Source organism: Marmota marmota, unplaced genomic scaffold, assembly GCF_001458135.2.
Source record: "Marmota marmota marmota unplaced genomic scaffold, marMar, whole genome shotgun sequence".
NCBI classification, from domain to species: domain Eukaryota; kingdom Metazoa; phylum Chordata; class Mammalia; order Rodentia; family Sciuridae; genus Marmota; species Marmota marmota.
The window spans coordinates 51,014,100-51,030,440 of NW_025999990.1; the positions used below are offsets into that span (position 1 = coordinate 51,014,100).

The following is a 16,341-nucleotide window of genomic DNA, read 5'->3' on the forward strand; positions in this document are numbered from 1 at the left end:
ACATTTCCATCAACAAACCTAATACTTGCAGTGATGTATATAATTACTCCTCACCCCAGCACAAAATCTAACTTTTTTTGCTATGACAGTAACAAATTACAATTGGAGGCAAAACATGTCAATGCCATCAAAATGCAAGCTCCTTTGAGGGAAGAGACAGCCTTACTCAAAGATTTCTCCTTACTCACAGTGATCCTGGCTCTCAGTGAATGTCCACAAAGTGAATCCATGATAACATTTTCAACATAAATGTCACAGAGCAATTATCATGGGCTAGGTTAATTAATATAGCCATGCAAAATATTTTCCTCATCTTCACATACTACGTTTCTTCTGCCAAAATGTGCACTCAATTCTGAATCCTTCATTCATTTCATAAATATTTGTTGACTGTTCATATCTGATGGGGAGAAGGAGGTAGCTGGAGATGACTTTCCCAGTGTTTCTTGTACTTCACAGTAACTGAATTCCCCAAAAGTAATTTTAGGTCTGGTAAGCTTATGAAAACAGAAAAAGAAAAAATCTTCCAGATTCTTACCAGGTTGGTGAGGATGTAGGTAAGCTCTGAAGAGGCGTCACCTCAAAGCCTTCAGCTCCTTGGATGGATTTGTCTTCCATTAGTAATGACATTAATGGTGTCTCTCCTTGAAATGTCTGGCATGATTTGGGGGTTTTGACAAGAGGTCATACTACTTTCAGGAAAAGAGACTCACCTTATTCCATGCTGTTTCCCATTGTTAATCCTGCACATTTGTTTAGGAACATTGTCTCTATTTTCCATGCATAAAAGCAACAACAACAAATCATCCAAGAAATCAAAATGACATGGTTTTTAAGGGCAACAGCTACCTACTTAACATGTGTTCTGCACATGGTGCGTCCTTCATGAATTAAGCATGAGCCAGGCAGATGTGTGTTTGTTTACACAGACTTGCTGCTGATTCATTAAGTCAGAGCTGGGGACCTGCTTCTTCCCATTCTTGCCCTGAAGCACTCTGCATTAGGTGGCTTTAATTGCTGGTGTTCAAGCCACTGGGAGGCCTTCCCTGTCACAGCACCTGGTACAAGAGACAAAGATGCTACACTCCCCTTCACGGGGTCCCCGGTACATCTGCCAGGATTTATCATTATCTAAAACATCCTTGTCACCACCATGTATCCCCTTTCAGCCTCTGTGTTCTGGGAAAGGACCCTTGTCAGTTTTCCTGGCACCTGCCAACAGCTGCACACCTGGCATGTGAATGGCACTGGAATGTGCTGTGATTGTTTCCCTCTTTAATGAACCCACCTGAGGGGCATTAAGCTTTTTCTCCAGTAGCCTAGTTCCCAGGCATTCCCAGTTATTCTGCTTGTGTGGAGATCCAAAAACTCTGCCATCACAATGAACTAATCCATCTGCCAGACGTCTCATAACCAAATCTGCAGGACTCCCAAAGGAGATTTTGGCACCAGTAATTTAAGCTAATGATTTCTAAACATATTTAGTCAGTTTTATGAAGACCTCATTAGAATGTGACTGTTTATTAAAAATCCAAATGAGGTCTCACAGTCATTTAGGAAAATTATTGTTGAGTCACCATGAATAGTTCTGATAAAAGATGATAAAATGTTTTATAGTTAAGAGAATTAGGAACCAGAAATGTTAACCTCTGTCACAGTTGAGGAGGGAGTGGATGCTTCAAAGAATATTATCTGCCCAAGGAAGCTAACCTAAAATTGCTTTAACAATATTTCTCACTAAAAGAAAAAAGCTAGACATAAACACTAGACATAAAAGTCATCTTTCTAAATCACACACAGGGAAGGTATACTGAGATTCCAGGTGCCCCTATTACATGCAACAAAGAACATCTGCTTTTCTGCAGTAGCCTCCAAATCTAGAACCAATGAGAGATGCAAGAGAGAGCAAGGTAGCCCTCTTATAAAATGTGGAAATATTACTTAACAATGATAATTACTTAAGTCATGCCTACCAGTACAAAAATCCATTAATACTTTTTAACTACAAAATATCTCTACTTGTTTCAAGACATCAAACTTATCTATGAAAGAGAAGGGCCTAATTGTTTCTGTAGACATTGTTGAAATTCTCCTTTCTTGAACTCCCACTAGTCCCTTTTATACATGTTTTTAAATGAGCTGGATATTTAAGATTGATACTTTGTAACTTGAGTAACTATAGTAAGATTTGATTCATTAATGTTCATGCAGCCCTCTACTTTGTGTCTAACCACTGTACCCATTTCCACTACCATAAGAATGAAGCTGGTTGCAGCCTTTCCTCCCTCCTGTGCTTCACACTTGAATTTTTCCCTGCTCAGTGGCCATCTCTAGATGTGTGTTTCATGAATGGCACAAACAAAGCACCTCAGAAATTGAACTTGTCATTCCTTCCCAGACTCCTACTCCCCACTACCTCTTATTATCATCTATGATGGAAAATGAATTTTATTTTGTACTCAACACAATATACTTCCAAGCCTTATAAATACCATCTGAATGTGCATCTACCTCCTGCTTTCATGGCTCCTCCTTGGTAGCTCAATTTTACTCAGACTTTTACATCAGCAGCAACATACTTTTGGGTTAGTATGTCCATTCTATATCTCATCACTACATTAATTTTTATAAACATTGGCTTTTGACTTGCCATGTATATGCTCAGAATCCCTCAGTTATTCTTGTTGAATTAAGAATACAGTCCAAATCTCAGTATCTAGTTAGTCTTTGCCCTTCACATTATGGTGTCAGTCCTACACACCCAGAGCTTATTCCCTAACATTCTCTTACAAATAATGAAGATGTCATGAAAACTAAGTGCTGTGGTTTAGATGTAGAATGTTCACCAAAGGTACATGTATTAAAGGCTTAAACCCCAGAGTAGCACTGATGGGAGGTAATAGAAATTTTAAGATGTGGGGCCTACTGGGTTGTCTTCCAGCCATTGGGGGTGTGCCCTTGAATGGAATATTAGGACCCCAAATCTCTCTTCTGCTTTCCTAACATGAAGAGAATGGGCTTCCTCTGTCACATTCCCATCATGATGTGCTACCTCTCACAGGCTACAAAGCAACGGGGCCAACCGACCATGGACTAACACCTCCAAAACTATGGTCCAGAAGAAAATATTCATGTCTTAAGGTGATTATGTCCAGTGTTTTGTTACAGAAACAGAAAACTGACTGACACACCAAGTATTTGACATTTTCTAAAAAACATGCCCCACACTGTGTTTCTCTTGCCTTCAGTGCAGTCTGCTTGTGTACAGTAGAGCTAACCAAGAGAACCTATCACAATAATGGGAGTGTTCTGTGTTGGCACTGTCCTATCTAGAGCCCCCAGCCATAGGGGGATATTGGGCATTTGAAATGTGGCTATTGTGACTGCAAAATTGAATTCTTAGGTTCATATAGTATTTTTTAATTTAGATTTCCATAACCACATGTGACTAGTGGCTTTTGTCTTGGTCTGTGCAAAGTCCTGACCTTCTTTCCTCTGCCTATTTAAATGTAATCCTTCCTATAATACTAATTTAAAATACTGCTCTTTTCTAAGGAAGAAACCTTTCTTGATTCTTCCCATCCCCCAGAAAAGAACAGCACGTTTAAGGAAAAGGTACCATGATTCATTGTGGCCATGAGTAAGGAACAAATGTGGGCTTTCCAGAAAGCTCAGGAGAGAGATGTGAGCTGAAGACAGAAATAAACTGTAAACCTGGAGATTCCCTTTCTATTTTCTGCTCTCTGCTAGGCTTTGCACAAAATGGGGCTGGGTATCAAGATGAAAAAAATGAGGCACAATCCAAGAAACAGACCAAGAAAGATTATAGAGCCCAGTGAGAGCCAGAGCCACCTTGAGAATATTACAGTAAGATTAGGTACCATTGAGACAACAAAGGACTCAAGACAAGGAGAGCAGTAGAATGTCATCTGGGGCCAATCAGGGCAGAGGGAAAGAATGGGGTCTCAATTCTAAGCAGAAGAATGAGTGGGTTACAGGTACCAGGCACATAGAGGGAAAGAGAAGATGGTACATGATAAAAAATGTTCATCCAGGCGTCCCACAAATGCTTTCACAAGCTTTATTTCTCTTAGCTCAACTACCCTAAGTCCATATTAAAGATTTCTGTTTATAAAATAGAGATACTGAGGCTTATTAATCAAAAATCATCTGGCCCAGGGCATAGAGCTAGAACTTAGATCTGTCTGGCTTCAGAGTCCAGGCTCTCTTCACGAGTCCACAGTGCCTCTCTATTAGGTTTCTGGCACTTATTGGATTTCCTTTGTGTGACAGAACAGGAACCCAATGGCAGTGGAAGAGTGGTGAAATATGTGGTAAAGACACAATCATAGCTTCATGTTAGAGAGGTAAATCAAAGAGAAATAGAGCAATACCTAGAAAGGGAAGCTGGGTCAAGACAGTGATTATAGTGCTCATGGTGTGTGTGTGTGTGTGTGTGTGTGTGTGTGTGTGTTTGTTTAGTGATCTAGTAGTATGTTGGTCATTTTTTTTTTTTTCATTACGATAAGGAAATACTTGAGGAAGGCTACTTTGTAAAGAAAAGAAGTGAATGTAGCTCACAGTTTTCGAAGCTGGAAGTTGAAACAGCATTATGCAGGCTTTTTTAAGGGTCCCTATTAGAGGCATCACATCATGGGAACACCTGAGTATCTCTGTGTCCACCTTTTTCCTTCTCTTTATAAAGCCACTTGGAATTCAATCATGGGGCCTCTATCCTAATCATCTAATCTATTCTAATCGCTTTCCAAACCACTAAACTCTATAATGGGATTAAGTTTCCACCTTCTTAATACCATTAATATAAAATATTGGAGATTGAATTCTTGTGTCATTTCAGGGGAGAGTTTGTCCACATGAACCATATTCATACCATAGCAGGTAGATATAAACATAACTGGGGGGCTGAAAAGACAAAGAAACTGCAATCAGAAATTAAAATAATAAAGGGAGAAGTGGCAGAAGAAAATCACAGACAAGAGGGCTGGGGATGTGGCTCAAGTGGTAGCGCGCTCGCCTGGCATGTGTGTGGCCTGGGTTCGATCCTCAGCACCACATACAAACAAAGATGTTGTGTCCGCCAAATACTAAAAAATAAATATTAAAATTCTCTCTCTCTCTTACTCTCTCTCTCACTCTCTCTTTAAAAAAAAAAATCACAGACAAGATAGGAGATTCCATTGGTGAACAAGCACATATATTTCCCAGTCAGGGTGAATACTCAAAAAACGCTGTGGCTGCAAGCAAAAATGAAGCCTGTGCTAGTGCACAGGAACAGGGAGCCAGACAAAGTGATTGAATGCTGTGAAAAAAGTTTTGCAGAGTACTGTGGTGGTTCATAAAAGAGGTGTGTCATCTAGACCTGGAGTTGAGGCTGGAGGGGTTTTCCAGTTCATGCTCCCAGCAAACATAGTGCCTGGGACAGCAGGTAGCCAAATATCAGGATATCCGTGAGGTGGAAGACCTCTGAAAACATGTTAAGGGAAAGAATTAGGAGTGAGGGAAAGATTGGAAATCTTGGAAAGTATACAGTTGATGCAGACTGTCTGCAAGGAGGCAGGAGGGAGCGAGCCAGAGCACAGATCAGTTCATCCTTACAGGGGATGGCATCTCCTCCTCTGAGCCCAGAGAGGCAGGTGCAGACGCACTTCAGTAAATGGAATGAAAACATAAATGACAAATGTGGGATGGCACACGCTCCTGAGAACATCAGTTTTCCAGGTGGAAAAAGGAGCAAGGCCATGACTGAGACCCTGGAGGAACTGGGGAAAGACCTGTTTTAGGGAGGGTCAGGGACTCAGGGCAAGGAGCTAGCCTTCTCTTCTCTTGGGGAGAGGATGAAGAAGGGAAAGATCTAAACAAGACTGATGTTGCTGACAGCAGGATCTGGCGGACTGGAAACCTGTGACAGGTGACGACCAAAGTCCTCATGGAGCTGGGGAGGGACAGGCTGTGACTCTTTGAATCAGGTGTTGTGAGAGTGTCCAGGTGAATGTGAACCAGCCAGTTCTTACCTCTGAACTTTAATTTCACTTCCTTGAAGGCAAACTGACCAAAGGAACTCTAAAGTTTCATGTTATATGAAGAATAGTTCTTTTTTCTTTTTTTCATTCTGGTTAAGAGATCCATTTGACTAACAGATACATCTGCCTCCAAATGTGCATTAATCCACATGGATTCCAGAACCCCACAGTGCTCACTGTGTTCATCTGAGAACCAGCAATAGAAGACAAATAGGGAGTCTGGATTTTTAAAAGGAAATGATTCAGTACAAAGATGTAGGCAATGTCACTGCCTTGGGAAGGGCCATCCATTTCTGCTTCTGCTAAAAGTGAATTTTGTAGAAAACCTGGAAGAGAATGTGACAGTAAGATTAGGTACCATTGAGACAAGTTCTGTCAGTGATTGATCTAAATTTTAATTTATGCAGACCATAAAAGATGTTCTATCTCTTCTTTAAGAATTTATAGATCTTCTTTCGAAAACAATCTAATCTGACAAAAGTAAACTGATTTTGAGAGAATACATTCTTTCCAGAAGTTCTCCATATTGCTCATATCAAGCCACTGATTTATCAACTGGCGCAGTAAATTAACCTTACCTCCCAAGCACATTTCCGTTCCTTTACCCAAGAATCAGCAGTACTGTGTGTTTTTCCTGCATGTGGTAGGAAAGGAGTCCTGGGAGAGTATGTGGCTCCTTTGGAGAACTCTTGCAATCATTTAATAAAGATATTATGTACATCTTGTTGTTTCCTGTGGATCTGCAAGTGAGAGCTTTGCATCTAGGGAGATCTCCTAGATGATCTCCCTGCTCCCAGAAATAGTTACTTTTCCTAAAAGATTTAATCCTTAGAGAATGGTCACTTCATGTCCATTGATCCAATTTGCTTATCAGATGTGCTTACTTTTGATAGGCAAACCTTTATAGGAAATGTAGGAACAAATACAATTGCAAAACAAATTGTCTGGTGATTTTGAAAAATGTGAGACTAAAGGGAAATAGACAATCCCAGAGTAAAGCAAGGAGAAAACCACATGGTTTTATTCTTCATTGTTATCGAAAGTGTAGTAAGTATTTTAAAACTAATACTACTATATTTTATAACTTGAAGTAATGAGGTTTCCTATATAAAACTTCATATTTTAATGTTTTCGCCAACTTCTGTCAACTTTGTTCTAATGATACTCTTTCAAATAAATGTATACATAAATATAGTTACATATTTACATTTTTGTTTGAAGCTAGCTCTTCCCCTCCCTCATATTTGCTTATGGGGAAACCAGAACAGATCTCTTTTGCAACTTTCACATTCCCAGGAGCTGATAAAAGATTCTTTCCAAATGTGTGAATAACACACACCTACACACACATACACACACACACACACACACTCCTGTCCTCACACAGCCTTACCTTAGCTTCAGAAATGCCCTTTACCGTATTGGGAACAGCAAACTGCTGTCTACTCCAAGTGCAAACTTCTATTTGTCTTTCTGAATTCTGTATGAGTGGTCACAGTGAATTAAATTTCCAGTTGGGAAGACAGGATTGGTCTCATATCTTTTCCTCACACCTCCCATGTCTATTGTTGTCAGTGTTAGAAACCCAAACCCCATGGGGTCTTTGTTCATCTCTCCTGCTGGGTCTTCTCCCTGGCATGTATGCAGCCAGTTAACATGCTGGTGCAGTTGTGTACCTCAACAACAATGTTTCAGACCTAGGAAACCGCATTCCTCCCATAATATTATAATGAATCTGGAAAATTCCTATCACCAAGTATTTTTGCTATTCTTTTTCTATATTCAGATGTGTTTAAAGACACAAGTAGTTATCATTTTGGTACAGTTGTCTAAAGCAGTCACAGACTTGTAGCCTAGGAGCAATAGGCTCCATGATAGAGCCTAGGCATGCAGCAGCCTCTGCCATCCCAGTGTGTGCTGGTGCACTGCAGGATGTTCACGTAATGATGAAATCTTGAAAGCATTTCTCAGAATGTATCCCCGTAAGCAACATATGGCTCTGTTATATGACCTGTCAACTGCTTTAGTCAGAAAACAGAAGAGAAGCACTTTCAAGACATTTACAATCTGATTATGGACGAGTTTTATCTGGGAAGGAGCAAGACACCTTTGGTCCCCTGCCTGACCACAGGCTTCTGTGAGCAGGGGCCAGGCGAGTTCCTTCATGAATTCCAAAAGGCTGGACACATCAAAAACACTCAGTGAATATTTGGAGAGGAGTGGAAAAATAATTACAAGAGAACATGTTAAGCTGGTTTAATACGACTTATTTCATAGAAGAGAAATTTCCATTTGGTACTCCCTTTCCCTTGATTTCTTCTTTCTGGGATAAACTAACTTTAATTTAATGTATATAACTATACATTTAATAGATTCATTATATTGTGACAGAAATTTCTATTTGACAGAAATATACCTACATTTAACCTACCCTTTTGTGCAATGTTATTGGTAATGCAGCCTAATCCATAGGTCCCTTTAAAAAGGAAAAAAGGCAAAATTCATATTTTTTCAAATATAGATGAATTCCAAATCAGACTTAGGAGATGATTCTTGATGTGCTATAATTCATCTGACACATTTGTGCCAGCTATCTCTCATATTGCCACAGTGATGGGATATTATAGGATCAAAGCAAATTTGCAGGTCAGAATAACAAGTGTTTCTCGGAACATGCTCTGTGGACTCTCCAGGTAACTGTGAGCTGTATGCAGATCAGCTCTTTTAACATTTCTCTCTGAGCCCTTGGAGCCACCTATGCCTGAGATCTGCCTCAGAGTCACCATTGTCAAGTCCTGTCACTTGTCTTCTGCAGACTCTCTCACTGTGCTGCCACAGCTGGCCAATCCTGGAAAATCCTGATTTCCATCTGGGTCTGATTTCTTGTCTATTTGCAGTTTGGCCAGACTGAACTTTGGTCCTCTATCTCTTTACTCTGCCACCTTGACTTTTGTCTGCCATAGTCTTGGGGATGCATGTAGGCAGTCACCTGCCTATGTGTCTATTAAGTGCCTAAGGAGGGGGCACTGTGTGTGTGGCAGATGGACACATCACTTGGGATAAATTCATTGCAGCCTGAGAGTGTTTATAGCACCAGCCACACTCCTACCTGCTCAGGCAGCGCACAGCTATAGTTTCTTGGCACCATCATTGGTCACAATATGGAATGGTCTCAGAGCTGCAATAGCCCTTCTCTGTTCTGCTCACAGGAGCACATGAAAGTCAGTCTGCCCCCCCACCCCCGCTTTGCACACTGCAGGGTATAGCTTATTCTTAGCAGCAAATGTCCTTCTTGAATGCAGGACATTTTTTCCCCATTTCCTCTCATTTTGCCTTGAATTAGGTTTTATGTTTACACATCTCTCTTCAGGAGTGTGAGAACTGTATCTCATTTCTCCGCATCCCCAGCAGTCCCTAGATGGGATTCTGCTTGTTGAGGGCTTTTGGGTTGTCTAAATGACTGGCAGGATAATCTAGAGACCTGAGACCCAAGCTTTGCCAAACTTCGGCCACAGTGCTGAAATCTCCATCTTCTCTCTTCAGTCTCTCCCAGTTTTGAGTTAAATATATGTAAAAAAAGGATAATAATTTGCCACAGAATTTGTATGAGGGGGCATGTAGTCCAATAATTTTAGGAGCCAGAATCATTACACCCAATATGTGATCCACAATCTTTGGCATATAAGAAAAGAGAGCCAGAATAGTCCTGGGACTTGCACAAGGTCATAGATTTAAACTGTGACCCTGAGACATGTGAAGACTGACAATGAGAGAAAAGAAGCACTAAATACTCTAAGAAGTAGTGTCCCTTCAGATGTATCTTGGGACCCGTATTTGTATTGTAATAATGACATCATTGCTCAGAAGATTTCTAAAACACTTATTTCAAGAATAATCTTCAGAGTACATGACATTCTTTTTGCTGCACCTGATGATGGCAAATCTCCCCTCTTTTGCCAATAGGCCTTATATTTGGGGAATGGATAAATGCCAAAGCCAAATCTCTTGAATAGGTGGGGATCAAACAGACTGAATGAGTATGTCTCTAAAAGTCTAGCTGCCGTTTCAGTGTTCTCCTTTCTGGATAAGTTTCCATCCACATGAGCTACAAGAAAAAAGGAACAAGACACATTTCTTATGTGGTTTGTAAGATAATGCTTAAAAGTCTTAAAAGTGCCCAAAGGACCCCCAACCCCAGCCAAATGAAGTAGGCCTGGAAGGAAGAAACTGTGAACACTACAATAAAGCCAGGCCCTTACACAACAACTCTGTATAGACATAATCTCATTTAATCATCACCCCTCCCAAGCAAAGCAATGATCTTATCCCCCATGATACTTGAGGAAACAGAAGCTCAGAGGGTGTATATTACTTGCTGAAATGTACGTGCTATAGTTTGGAATACTAGATGCCCTTCAAAGACCCATTATTAAAGTTGTGGCCACCAGTCCATGGTGCTTTGGGGAGGTGAGGTAGGGCCTAGTGGAAGGAAGTTGGGTTAGTGGGGGCTGGCCCTAGAAGGAGATACCAGGACCCCAACATCTTCCTCCAACTTTGCTTCCTGACCCACAGGACCCCTCCTCCATCACGCAAACACTCTTGCCATGGTATGCCGTGCCTCACCTCCAGAGGGACAAGCAACCTAAAGAGGACTAAAACCTCTGAAAACAAGCTGAAACGATAAACCTTTCCTCTTTATAAGTTAGTCGTTACAGTGACAGAAATCTGGCTAAAATAGCAAGTGACACAAACAAAAGCAAACCCACTGTCCATCTTACTCCCATCCACACAAGACTGAAACAATCTGTATTTGGGGATATTTAGATAGCAAATTCTTTTATTCCTATAAAACTTTTATTTTTTTAAAAAAAGAAAGACAATGAACCTGTTCTTTGGAAACAGAGCTGGCAGTTGCTCTTGGCTGGGGCTATTTGGTAATGTGCTTCGTAGCAGTGATTTTGCTCCATCCAATATCTCCGTCAAAGCTGCACTCTGTAGGCTGAACACCCTATTAATAGAAGTGTAGTCACTCTCTCTTTGGATGCCTCTTTCAAAGACAAAAAAAAAAAGTCTGTTGAAAACTCTTGACAAATCAAAACTTATAACAGGCTTTCTTTTCTCTCCCTTCTATCCTTTTAAAACTGTTTTTAGTCAGATCACACTATGGTGCCCCCAACTTAAGAGCTAACCATTATTAAGCCTTTTTAATCATGGGCTTCTTAGCAAAATAAGTCCTTATGCCCATGCACAGTGCACATGAACAGACCTTCAGTTCTGCCTCAGGCTCTGTAGGACCATCACTAGAAGTTAGCAGCTTGCAATCAGGGACAAAACTTAAAAATTTCAAAGTATGTACCCTGTTCCTCCCAACCCACCCAATCCATTCCACACTTCTTACTTGGTATCTGTCCTTGAAGCCAAAACCTCCTAACAAGACCAAAGAAAGCATTTTGGGCCTTGAGTTCCAGCCTCCCACATAGTCCTGCAGCTGGGGTCAGACCTGGCTTCCACCTCTGCTGTGTCACTGTACAATTTATTACCCTGAGTAAGGCCACATCTGTGAGAATGCAGCCATTTAGTGCAACTAACTCAAAGCAGGAGAGGCTCTGTGCATGGGAGTTGCAATGACCTTGAAAATGAGGGTCTAGAAACTGTCTCTATGATTCCAGCTGTTTGGTTTGAATCTCCTCAAACACAGACACTACTTTCTAATTTCTTTGAGGAATTGATCAAACCACATTAATAGGAGAATGTACATGCCAATGTCTCTCCTGAATCTGATTTCTGTGGAGTAAGGTTTGCAGAAAAGAGGAATAACAGCATCATGGGATTTTCCTTTGCTCCCTTCCCTCATCATAAACCGCACACAATTGCCAGTGCTCAGCACTTCCCTTCTCTTCACTTATCCAGGCCCTCAGTGGGCTCTGTGCTCCCTGAACTCCTGCAGTCGGCTAGGGTCCAGATCACAAAACTATCATTTAAGAATTAACATTTTTCTGAGCACTTATGGTGAACCAGGCATTTGGTCAAATGTTTTCATTGCACTGGATCACTTAATCCAGTTCCCAAAATCATCTGGGGAGCTTTAGGATATGAAGATGCCTCTGTCCCACCCCAGATATTGAGATTTAATTGGCCTGGTGTGTGGCCTGGGCTTTGGAATTTTAGACACTCCCATACACTCCCCCCCCCCTCCAATTATTCTAATGTATAGGCAAATTAGTGAATTGCTTTATTTGAAGAACACTCCTGAATAGGAACCATAATCTTGCCGGCCTGCCAGATGGAGCACCTGAGATTGTGTAAACTCCAGTGACCCCCAGACCCCATCAACATTGCACCCAGGCCCAGCCAGACTCTGTAGTCCAATGATGTTGACTAAATCTTCACTGCTCAATATGGGCCACAGACCAGAGCATAGCTTGGGAGCTTGTTCAAAATGTAAATTCTTAGGCCCCACAAATTCAGGCCTACTGGATTTGTTGAGAATCCCTCCAAGAGATTCTGAGGCCTGCTGAAGTTTAGAACCACAGCTGTAGTGATGTCAAAATACGATGAAGGTCGAGAGGATGTGCTGCCAGCCTGGGGAGCTTCAGCTCTGCCCACTACAGCTCTCCCACTTTAACACACATGGGGATTATCTATGGGCTGCTGGTTAAAAATTACTTTCCTGGAAAAAAAAATTTTTTTTTCAGTAAGTTTGAAATCCTGGGGCTGTACTGCTTTCTGTACTGTTTCATGTTTATGAATTTTAAAGCCAAAACGATCACCCCGTTGGAGCAGGGACCACATCATCTCCTGCAGCCCTCAGTGTGGTAATGAGCAGGCAGCAGGGCTCAGTACTGTTTGCTTGATTGATGGCCTGATGGAACCAGCACTAGGGCACCAAGGTAATTAGAGGATCCTGATCAGGGCCTCGCTTTCTGGGCTGAAGGCTGTTGCCTTATATGATTAGGATGCGTGGGAGGCAGAGCCTCTGCTTAGAAGCTGTGCAGGTAGCGACAGTCTGCAGGAGGCAGCTGGGCCTGGCACAGAATCAGAGAGAGGAGCATCCGGTTCTGCGGTTCCTGAGCTCCAATAAGCCCTCAAAAGCAATGGTTTCAGTGTCTCTGTATGCAGACTCAGGACAGGAGGGGAGGCAACTGCAAGCCCTAGATTCTCCAGACATTTTCACCCAGAGAGAAAAGCATATTTTCTCTTCCTTTTAATTTTTTTTTTCCAGAAAAATAACTTGACACAAGTCCAAGCAGTTAAAAAGATACTAAAAGGAGCCCAATTTAGAAGGGTTTTTAGTAGGCTGAAAACAGATGTGGCAAACCATTTCAGGATATTCTGGGAGATGAGATGGGGAGGACCAGATCCGAAATGGCTCATCCACCTGTTCTGAGCCCGCCCCACCAGGTGCCTCTGCGCAGGAGGGGACCGCCCTGTACTTGTTCTGGAAGGAAGCCCCCCACGCTTCCTTTCCCCTAATTACCTCCTCATCGAAGCATCCGGGCAGTGCCAAGCGGTTCAGGGCAGACTGCGTGTTCACGGTTCTGCCACTTCACTTTGGAGGCTGCACCTGCCCACCCCAATGGCGCTCCAGTAGGAAGCCCTCTGCCACCCACAACAACTTGTGGTTCAGCGCTCCTTGCCTTTGGGGAAGCACAGGGGCACCAGCTGCATCCGGTCAGAGCCTGGGCTCCTGCAGACGCAGGCGGCAGGGTCAGATTTCAGATGGATCCCAAATTTGCCCAAAGGAATTTGGAGCTGTTGATGGGGAAGAACATATCCCAAAGGGAAATTCTGGTCCTCAGGACTCATAGGTGGCTTTTAGTTTCCCTAATTGCAAGGAACTGAAGCCACCCTCTGCCCCCATGCTCATATTTATTGAAAATCTGAGGGCAGGAAGGATAAAGTCTAACGTAGAAGAACAGATAACCACACAAAATATCTTAGGTCTGTTGCATCCTATAGTTAGTAAACTCACTGATTAGAAGATTACACCTAGATGGTGGCATTTTTATTAGGTAAGTTAGCTGTGTTACAATGTAGGTGGCAGGTGTGGGTGTGATTTTGTTCAATTTCCAGAGAAATATATTAAAAAATATGTGTACCATTGAGTTATTTATTTTTAAAAGTGCACACATGACCTGTATTTTTAGTTCTGTCCACTTGCATAATTGAAGTCACAAAAGTGTAAAAGCAATTCTAACACAGCAGAGAATATAGTGTGTACCATATAAGCATATCTGTTCATTCTCATTCTAAAAGTATAGTGCTAGAAATTCTATAAATGAAATCATGACTGCTGTCAACTTAGACATCTCCACACATACCCAATCATACATTCTTTACAGGAAAATAAATGGATCCTTCTTGCTCTGGGATATTTTAGATACTGTGTAATATCTGAATTCTGAGATACTATAGATAAGTCATTTAGAAAGTCATAGGTAATGTTCCCAATAACAAGAAGGGGAAAAAAAAAAGACTTCCAAATTGAAAACTCCCATCTTTGTCTTGTGCTCCACTTATCTCTAACTTCTAGCATATCTGATTTGTACCTGGCCAACTAGAGGTAGTAAGAATAACCTAGAACTGCCAGAAAGTCTTCTAAGGAAGCAGCTAGAACAATGACTGACACCATGTCATATTGGGAACATTAGTGCACCACAGGTGTTCAGCTTTCTGGGAAAGCTGTTCTCAGGCCTTTGTCCTTTGTGTCAACTTTCCCAGGAATTTCCCACACTGATCCACTGACTTTCTCCATGAAATTCAGCTCTGTGTGTCTACTGCATATTCAGCATATACAGGACACATTGACCAGGTGTTGCAGGGTTTGCAGAAATAAGCAAGCAACACTTGTCTGTTGCCTGGTAATAAGTAAGTATCAAATCTTTCAAGACGGTGTCATCCTAACTTCAAAAAAGCTCATTTCATGAAGGAATCAAAGAGAGTCCACTTCTATGGAGAAAAGACTTTAGAGCGGGTAACATTTGAGATCACTTTCAAGAATGAAAAAAAAAATCTTCATCTGGAAAGAACTGGGTGGGAGGTGAACATTTTAAAAGAGAGGAATGGGCTTGAGTCAGAGTTTGGATTGTGGAGCATGTTTGGAATTTAGGGCAAACCACTTGTCTTTGAACATAAAACATAAATAGGAGAGTAGTAGAAGATAAGGCTGAGAATACAAATTGTGGCCAAATTCTAAAAGTTCCATATATGCCATACTGAAGAATTATGTTAAGAATTAATTAGCTTCACAGAAGTTGGCAATAGGAGATCCTTGAGCAGCCTAATTCAGAGAGTGGATTCTTCTTGCCAAAGGTTTTCTGGTGCTAGTTTGTATAGCATATTCATGCAGGAAGACTCCAGCGCCTGAACTGAGAATGGCAGAGGAATTTTAAAAAGTTGGAAACCATATCTGGGAGGTATTTCAAAGATATTCCTAGACTTGGCAACTCACCTAGACTTGGGTTTTGGAGAAGGAATTGGCCAAGTTTGGGTAATGGAAGAAATTATAATAGCATTAACATAGAAGTCAGCAAGAGAGCCATGACTGTGGGACAAAGAGTTCTGTTTTAGACATCTTGCCTTTGAGTTGCTGGCAGGACCCCCAAGGGAAGAGGCCCACAAAGTAAGTGAAAAGCCCAGTTGAGCACTTGGAGGAATAGAGCTGGAGTTACAGAAAAAAAAAAAAAAATCATCCATGGATGGAAGTGGATGGAACTTCCAGGAATTCAGAGAGGCCCAAAAGGTCAAGGACAGAGCCTAACAGAGGCTACTTATCCCTGCTTAGCTCATCCTAAACTCTTGCTGATGAAACTCAAGAACAAATTCTAGGAGGGGCCAAATCTAACAAATTTCTTCCACCTGAAAAATCCCCCGGTTAGAGGTTTCAGATAACATGGAAAGACTGTGTGTGTGTGTGTGTGTGTGTGTTTGCTTATGTTAAAATCAATCTGTAGTGCTAACTAGGGAAAACCGCAGTGCTTCCTTCTTCTTCAGAAAAAGAAAACTCTGGTCTTGAGTGTTAATTCTGATTTTTCTGCTCACTCGTCCTTAAAAAAATGTTAATCCCTTTCTGAAACCTAAAGAAATTTCAGATGCAGAGAAGCTAAAATATTGCCAACTTCCAATTAAGGTTTATTTTTTCAAGCCCAGCCCAGAAAGGAATGGTTTCTATAACCAGGATATTTGTAGTATATACAGTTTGTTAAATTTATACCATTTTTCTAAATCTTACTCCTCCTGTGATTCAAATTTTTTTTTTCTGGAAAGAGGAAAAAAGAAAAAACAGACTTTGCTCTTGAGT

General features: G+C 41.4%; 1 protein-coding gene across 17 annotated transcripts in view; it reads left to right on the forward strand.

Moving 5' to 3' along the window:
• Positions 1-16,341, forward strand: part of Ptprm (protein tyrosine phosphatase receptor type M) — an 825,349-nt gene that overhangs the window by 766,599 nt on the left and 42,409 nt on the right. The gene's annotated exons all lie outside the window — the stretch shown is intronic.